General features: G+C 40.5%; 1 long non-coding RNA gene across 1 annotated transcript in view; it reads right to left on the bottom strand.

Moving 5' to 3' along the window:
- Positions 1-491: 491 nt before the first annotated feature.
- Positions 492-9,266, bottom strand: part of LOC121440588 — a 49,178-nt gene continuing 40,403 nt past the window's right edge. The window contains exons 2-3 of the long non-coding RNA XR_005973367.1: positions 1,472-1,577; positions 492-514 (exon numbers count right to left, since the gene is read on the bottom strand). This is a non-coding gene — a long non-coding RNA (uncharacterized LOC121440588). The remainder of the gene's footprint in view (positions 515-1,471; positions 1,578-9,266) is intronic.

Raw genomic sequence — 9,266 nt, 5'->3', positions numbered from 1 at the left:
CTGTGTACCGCATCTGCTGATTTTGCAACATTAGTGGGAGTGGGGAATTGTCAGATAGCCTTTCTTTTGGAAACAGCAGGTCAGTGGTTTCTCTGTTCTGAAGTCTGTCAATCAAGACCTTACTCATCCTTCCAAATACAAGAAGCTGAGAAGACACGGTGAACCCTCTCTTCTCAGGTTGTCACTGATCACATGTGGGACAATGGAGAAACGAAGGAAACCTTCAGAGCAATTGCTAGAAAGAGGTTTTCTTCTTCTACTAGGGATAAAATTTTAAAGTAGAAAAGAAAGCAGTCATTCTGTCAGGTCAGTCCGGTAGGTTTCAATCTAATTCTTCATCTATATCAATTACAAAAACCAAATAAAGTATTTTCTAAGTGAAGTCAAGTGACTGCTACACACTTTCATCCCACAATGTGGTTTCCACCTGAAGCAGGTGGAAAGATTCTTGTCCACAACACTGAATTCTTCATCCATTGTTGTTTTCATAGGGAGGATTCTCTCTCTTGGGTAACTGAAAGTTTGAACACAGAGAAAGTTATTTTAATTATATTAGCAGATGTTTGACACTGCACACCATTAGTAGGTGCATTAAAGTGCTGAGTTTAAACACATATGTTTATAAATGACAGCAAGGCTTTAATGACTCACTCACGCACGGCATACGCTGGGAGGGACATTAGGCTGACAGTTCAGCAAGCATCACAGGTTATAATGCCAGATGGATGAAAGATAATGGAAAAAGCACTATAAGAATTATTTTATTCACATTGTCATAATTCTATAATGGCAGGAAGCCCGCAAAGAAGTAACAAGGGAACTAACCTAGCATATGAGTTACAAGCGATACCCTGTAAAATGAATATTTAACCAGTCATTTGCAAACTGTGACCCTCACTACTATACACCAGAACTTAGGGGATGTCGCATGACACACAAGAAGCATTGATTGGGTAGACCGTTGCTAGGCTCACCCTCCAGAGTCTTGATCCAAAAGGCTTGAGCAAATTCAGTGATACCAAGACTAATCATCGGCAGCTCTACTGAAAATACTAACATGTGTCTTCTAGTCAAGGCTGATTAGGAAATAATGCAAAACATCCTATACTAAAATCTACCAGAAACTATGATTAGGCTGGTGAAGTACCAAAATCTGTATTTTAATTAATAACTAAGGTGAGTTCTTGGATGATGTAAGAGTCTAGCTACAACAAATTTTAAGGATCCTCCCAGGTAGTAAATTCCCAGTGTGTGTTCTTCTTTCAATGCGTAAGTTACAAAGTATGATTCACTTCCCCACCAGACATAGTCTACATGTTCACCAGAAGCTAGAAGCTCTTTTAGTTCCTAGGTTTGCTTGTTATAACCATTTTTATTTGTGGTGGTTTTATTCCCTTTCACACTTCATGGGTCACAACCCCTAAGTGATGAGACTGTCGTTAACATTTTTGCATTTATTACACATGCTTACCTTGTGTCTAATTTCGAATAATTAGTTTTCAGATTCTAATTCTGAGATTGGCTATTCGCAGCTAACTCTCTCCCGTAACTGCTTCTTCCTCCAGGTGTTTGGAGATCTGTGTACGGATGAGAGAGTGATACAGACAGATAGATGCAAGTTGTACAAACAGGTTAAATTATTGTTTGCCCCACATCAACAGAGTGAAGTCTAGCTCTCAGGTAAGTGTTTGAATCCGTCTACAGTTAAAAAGCCAATGCCAAGAGCAGCAAGATGCTCTATCGTCTCTCTCTTTGTGGACATTCTGGCCCTCCCTTTTGTGAAAGGATCCAGAATCCCCTACAAACCTACAGAAATCTCTAGATACCAGTGCAGTGAATCTTTGGGTCATCAAGAGCCTGTAGTTTGCTCTAGGCTGCTTCTGGCTTCAGTGCTGGCTGATGCTGGTAATGGTGATCCTGTCTAGTTTGCTCTTCACACCTTCACTAACCTAAGTTAACCTATGTATCTGAAGGTGAGAGGGTAGGAGAGCGGGAGGGAGGGAAGAGACACGGGGTGGGGGGAGTAGAGAGGGAGAGAAAGAGAGATTTCAAAATTTTTTTCAATGTTTGCAAACTTCTAGAAATGGAAGCTCTGTTCACTAACTTTTATCTTGAAGCCCGAGGCAGTTCTTTTTTCTCACTAGCTCAAATCTTGCATTTCCCTTCTTCCCCTGGCCATGTCATACTGAGCACCTTGGGGGAAAGATCTAGTGTTCATTCTTGGCATGTTCATGCTTCACGTTTTTCTCCTGGTAGCTTTCTTTCATGTTTCTCTCCCTCCAAGTCTCCACCACCCTCCGTCGTCATTTGTTTTCTCTATGACACTTAGAGTGGATGAAATGGAATCTTAATGCAGTTTGAGCTTGCATTTTCTTGATGGCTTAAGATTTTTTTTAACACTTTTTCAATTTTGGGGGGTTACCTAGCCTTTAATGGCTGAGACATCTCTCCAGCCCTGGTTATATTTCTTCTTTGATGAGAGTGTATTTGGTTCATTATTTAAATTTGATAAATGGACTAAATACACTATAATTATATATAGTTCGGTTATTAATAGATTGGTTTGGTTTTTAGATGTTTAAACTGGGAAGTTTATAATGGATCCTAGATCTCAAAACCCTACTGAATGTATAATTGCCAATGGATTTTCTCTTAATCTGAGGGCTATCTCTTCAGCTTTTATTTTCCTTGTAGTAAAGAAGCTTTTAAATTCTGTACAACACTATTTGTGAATTATTTACATTATTTACTGTACTACTAGTATCCAACTCAGAAAGTCTTTCCCTATGCCTCTCTCTTCAATTGGTTCCCTGGTTTTCTGATATCAGCCTTAAGTCTCCACTAAGGTCTTCAATCCATCTTTAACTTATTTTTGTGTAGAAAAAGAAGTATGTGTATAGTGTTCTTCTATGTCTACTTTTTCCTGTGTCATTAAAGAGGCTGTTTTCCAATATGTGACTTTTATATTTTTGTCAAAGATGATGGCTGTAACTGTGCAAGTTTGTTCCTAGGATTCTTCCATGTAAGCAGAGACTACTCATTTGCTTTCTGGCTGCCCAGACCCAAATAATCACACAGAAACTATATATTAATTACAACACTGTTTGGACAACAGCTTAGGTATATTCCCAGCCATCTCTTTCATCTTAACTTATTTCTATTAATCTATGTATCACCATGAGGCTGTGGCCTACTGGTAAGTTTCCAGCATCTGTCTCCTTCAGCAGCTACATGGTGTCTCTCTGACTCCACCTTCTTTCTTTCTGCATTCAGTTTAGTTTTCTCTATTCTGCCCTGCCATAGGACAAAGCAGATTCTTTACTAACCAATGGTAAGAAAACATATTCACAGCATATGAAGGGAATCCCACATCACTTCAGTATTCTGCTTCTCTGTATGCCTGGTTTTATGGCAACACCACACTGTTTTTTGTTACTATAGCTCTGTACTGTAGTTTCCGATCAGGTATAGCTCCAACACTGCTTTTTCTTCTAATGATGTCTTCTATATATCCCAATGAATATTAGTGGTTACCTTAGTTCTATGAAGAATGTCATTGTAATTTTGATACAAATTGTGTGAAATCTTAAGGTTCTTTTTGGTAACATGCTTATTTTAACAACATTAATTCTGTCAATCCAAAAGCATTGGAGATCTTTCTATCTTCCAGTATCCCCTTTCTCCAGTGTTTTAAAGTTATGTTTATGGATGTCTTTCACCTCCTTCATTAAGACACTTTTAGGTAATTTTGTTTGGTTGGTTTGGAGTTAGTTTAGTTTTATTTTAAGTTACATGAATGTTTTTTCCTGATTTCTTTCTCAGCAAATGTACTTCAGTCCCATTGCTTGTTATGGGTCTGTTTATCCTGTTTATAACCTCTTAGTTTAATTTTGATGGGCTATGGGGAAATAATTTGGTTCCTTCTAACTTATCCAGATGTTTTTATCAATTTGAGAATGGGAGAAAAATGGGAATGGTTCAAGAGAGGGTAACTGTGAGGAGTTAGGGGGAGCATGGGGGAACTGATGCAACTCTGCTTCAATTAAAAACATAAAATAAATGAAGAAAGAAATAAAAAATATATAAAATGTTCCACAAACTTTTGTACAGACCAATATTCAGTCTTCAAATATTTGTGTATTTTCTGTGGTTTCTCATCCTATTGATTTCTAATTTTACTCCACAACAACCTTTTTAAATATAAGAATTTATTTTAATGTGTTTGGTTTTGTTATGATAATCTTTATGATTTAAATTATTACCTATTTTAGAGATAATTCATGGTAGTGTTTAACTCTGAGATCTCTTTACTGGCCTTTAGTTAGGATGAACTCTCTATTGATGAATATTGAAGTCTCTCACTATAACTATAGCAGCCCTTATCTTTTCCCTTTATGTTCTCAAAGTATTTGTTTTATGAAACTGAGTGTCAGCCCCAATATTCAGTGCATATATATTTTAGACTGTTACTACTTCTTGGTATACTGTTTTCTTTATTAATATAATGTAAACCTCATCTCTTCAAGCTGACTTTGATTTGAAGTCACTCATATTTCAATAACCACAGTAGCTCATATTTTGCTTTTGTTTGCTTGGTAAATTGACTTCCATATTTTAGCTCCCAAGCTGTCATTGTCTTTGTTATGGATTTGTGTTTCTTTGAGATAATGCTTGGCTAGAGGTTCACCTATGTGAGGGCAGGGGAATCTTTACTTTTTGTTCAGTTTAGCTATAAACCTAAAACAGCTCTAAAAACTAAGTCTTACAAGGAACAATACTGAATTTGACCATATAAGTTTCAAAATATGTGGTCAAACTAAAAAATTTTTAGAAGATATATTGGAAATACAAACAGGACATATAGCAACCCACTGACTGGGAGAAGATCTTCACCAACCCCGCAACTGACAAAGGTCTGATCTCCAAAATATATAAAGAGCTCAAGAAACTAGACCGTAAAAGGCTAATCAACCAAATTATAAAATGGGGCACTGAACTGAACAGAGAATACTCAACAGAAGAAGTTCAAATGGCCAAAAGACACTTAAGGTCATGCTCAAATTCCTTAGCAATCAGGGAAATGCAAATCAAGACAACTTTAAGATACCATCTTACACCTGTCAGAATGGCTAAAATAAAAAACACCAAGGATAGCCTTTGCTGGAGAGGCTGTGGAGGAAGGGGTACACTCATACATTGCTGGTGGGAATGCAAACTTGTGCAACCACTTTGGAAATCAGTGTGGTGGTTTCTCAGGAAATTCGGGATCAACCTACCCCTGGACCCAGCTATACCACTCTTGGGAATATACCCAAGAGATGGCCTATCATATGACAAAAGCATTTGTTCAACTATGTTTATAGCAGTATTATTTGTAATAGCCAGAACCTGGAAACAACCTAGATGTCCTTCAATGGAAGAATGGATGAAGAAAGTGTGGAATATATACACATTAGAGTACAATGCTGCAGTAAAAAACAATGACTTCTCGAATTTTGCATGCAAATGGATGGAAATAGAAAACACTATCCTGAGTGAGGTAACCCAGACCCAAAAGGATGAACATGGGATGTACTCACTCATAATTGGTTTCTAGCCATAAATAAAGGTCACAGAGTCTATAATTGGTGATCCTAAAAAAGCTAAATAAGAAGGTGAACCCCCCCAAAAAAACATATAGTTATCCTACTGGCTATGGGAAGCAGACAAAATTGCTGGGGAAAAAATTGGAATCTTGGGGGTGGGGTGGGATGGGGGTAAGGAGAGATGGGGAGAGAAAAGTGAGAAGGGGAGGATGGGGGAACTTGGGGAAACAGGATGATTGGGATAAAGGAAGGTTGGATAGGGGAGCAGGGAAGCACAAATCTTAGTTAAGGGAGCCACCTTAGGGTTGGCAAGAGATTTGAACCTAGAGTGGCTCTCAGGAGCCCAAGGCGATGTCCCCAGTTAGTTCCTTGGGCAGCTGAGGATAGGGAACCTGAAATGACCCTATCCTATAGCAATACTGACGAATATCTTGCATATCACCATAGAACCTTCATCTGGTGATGGATGGGGATAGAGACAGAGACCCACACTGGAGCACTAGACTGAGCTCCCAAGGTCCCAATGAGGAGCAGAAGGAGGGAGAACATGAGCAAGGAAGTCAGGACCACGAGGGGTGCATCCACCCATTGAGACAGTGTGGCTGATCTAATGGGAGCTCACCAAGGCCAGCTGGACTGTGACTGAAAAAGCATGGGATAAAACCGGACTCTCTGAACATGGCGAACAATGAGGGCTGCTGAGAAGCCAAGGACAATGGCACGGGGTTTTGATCCTACTTCATGTTCTGGCTTTGTGGGAGCCTAGCCAGTTTGGATGTTCACCTTCCTAGACATGGACGGAGGAGGGAGGACCTTGGACTTTCCACAGGGCAGGGAACCCTGACTGCTCTTTGGACTGGAGAGGGAGGTGGAGAGGAGTGGGGGGAGGGGAGAAGGGTGGGAGGAGGGGGAGGGAAATGGGAGGCTGGGATCCTGCACGGGACAGTTGTCTTCACTTCAGTAGCATCCTTTCTTATGTCCCTTACGCCCGTGAGCCAGGCAGGTTCCCCATGCACTCAGGCTGCAGGTCTCTACATCCTACAGTGACCAATGTGTAGCCTTGGTAGTCTCCCATGTGAACTGGGAATGGAGACAGAAAACATAATCGTAAGAACTGTCCAGGTAGACCTGACTCCAAACTTGCTGAACCTACTGAGCAAGCATTGTACATCCTGCTAAGGGCTGAGACTACAGAGACCTCATAGGTCATGGAATGCACAGTTTTCAGTGCCAAGGGCAATGAACTTGGTGATAGACAGTTGGCTCCAGAGGTTGATCCACCAGTGATCATGGGCTCAATGCTATTGGAATCTTCAATCTCAGGTGATGAGGTTTACTCTTAGTCCCAAGGGCAGAGTTACTTTCCACTGCACAGTTTACTGTTTTCATTAAGGCTCCTTCAGTCAGAATCTCTTGACCTGTCAACATCTGGCCTTCACAACTGCCTCCTACAACTATCTCCTACCCAAGGGCTGGGAAAGATTTATTTCAAACTTCCAGACTTGAGATTGTTCCTTTTTTCCTTTTTTAATTTAAATAAAATTTCTTTCATTTATTTTATATACCAACCAGTTTCCCCTACCTCCTCTCCTCCCATTCTCTCTTCTTTCCCAATTATCCCCTCCCCACCCACTTCTCCATATCCATTCAGAAAGAAGCAGCCCTCCCATGATCTTGAGCAAAGTAGAGCACATCAAGTTGAGGCAGGACTGAGCTGCTCCCCTTACCTGGCAGGGCCAGGTAATCCAGCATGGGGAACAGGTTGCCAAAAGTCAGGTAAGCACCAGGGAGAAATTCTGCTCTCACTGTTAGAAGCCTTACTAAGAGACTGAGCTACATGACAGTCACACACATATAGAAGGCATAGGTTAGTCCCATTCAGGCTCCCTGACTCTTGGTCCAATGTCCATGAGCTCCCAGGGGCTCAGGTCAGTTGTCTCCTTGGGTCCCCCCATCATGACCACCCTGGTTGGTATAATCCTTCCTCCCTTTATTCCTCAAGACTCTCAGAGCTCAGCACAGTGCTTGTCTGTGGACCTCTGCCTCTGCTTCCATCAGTCACCCTATAGATTATCTCTGGTGGCAATTAGGGTAGTCACCAATTACAGTATATGGCCAGCTGAAGCACCCTCTCCACCATTATTATCAGATCCCTGGGGCATCTCAGTTTCAACAATAGACTCTTCATCAAGATGGCACCCTGCCATTTTCCTCTGAGGCGTGGGGAATAACAGAATGGACTTCCTTCAGATGCTAACCTGTTGTGGTAGAAGGGATATTATCTCATTGGAACTGCAGTTGGATTTGTGGTTCACAAGAACTGTGGACTGGCCACGGAATAATTACCATCTGCCTGTTTCCATGGGGCCTTTTGGTTGCATTTTGTATGAGTGTCCTGCTTCTAGATCACTCTTTGGATTTCTCAGCTCTTCTATATTACTCTCTTTGGAATAGCCAACCCATTGTTTATGATGCTGACCCTTCTCACTCACCATTCCACGTGGAGGCACATTGTAACCCACCATTGTGGTAAGTCCTGATAGGCCCTTGTTTTTTTAGATGACTCTCACTGTGTAGGCTAGGCCATCCACAAACTTGCAGTCATTCTGCTTCAACCCCCTGAATGGGATTACAAGTGTGTTTCACCACATCTCTTTTTAAAGTAATTCTGAATACTTTTTGTAAATGTACAAGTTTTTGTGGCTTCGTCTAAAACAAAAGTTTTGAATAAAAAAAAATGAAACAGTCAGTCATACAGACAGAAATGGTGCTGCACATAACAATAAATGCTGCTCCTAGTCTTCTTAGAGAAACAAGACATGATCACCTGAAAGAGAAGCAACAAGGCAAAACAATTACCGATTAGTGCCTGTGATAAATGATGCAGGCAGCACATACTGTTATTCTATGTGCAATTATTGATCTGGGAAGTGAGTTCTGTTGCTGATAAAAACCCAGTGATAAATGCTACACTCAGTAACAACCTTTCAGAAGACGAAGGTGGACTCGGAGAGATCTAGACTGGACTTGAAAGTAAGTGCGTGGGGAAAACAATAGAATTCTAAGAATGGACATTGTTTATTTTGTTCCTTAGCTTGTTTAGTTTTTAAAAACATACAATGAAAGTAACATTTTTGATATCTCAATGAAAATATTTTTACTTGGATGTAGGTTTGTATAGCCACCACTATAATCTCCTGAATAGTTTCACTGCTTGAAAGCATCCCATCATGCTATCCCTTAGCAGTCCCACCCTCCCTATCCCTAACCCCTTCCTCTCTTGCCACTACAATCTGTACTTCCCTGACTACCGTATAAGTGGAATTACACAGTATGATCAGTTTCTGAGACTGGCTGATTCCTCCATGTTACTGCAACTATCATGATGTCATTCTTGTGTGCTGCTGAGAAGAATCTCACTGTGACAATGACAAGGTCTATCTGCACACCTGTTGATGTCCATGGAGTAACGCTCAGGTGGGGACATTTTGAATGGAGTCACTATAAATATGTGTCCAGGTCCGGAGTAAATATGCAGAAGTAGAAATACTAAGTCATATGGTGAGTTAGCCACTGGGCATTATTGTTTTCAAAATCTGTTTTTTCAGAGAAGCCACCACATTTTATATTCCGAATAATAATGCATGGAAACTTCATTTCTTCTGCAAAGTTAATACTCAA

This window comes from Microtus oregoni, unplaced genomic scaffold (genome assembly GCF_018167655.1).
Source record: "Microtus oregoni isolate MIOR12 unplaced genomic scaffold, Mior012 000069F_ref0000032, whole genome shotgun sequence".
NCBI lineage: Eukaryota > Metazoa > Chordata > Mammalia > Rodentia > Cricetidae > Microtus > Microtus oregoni.
The sequence above is the reverse complement of the archived record's forward strand: the minus strand, read 5'-3'. Positions and strand labels throughout refer to the sequence as shown.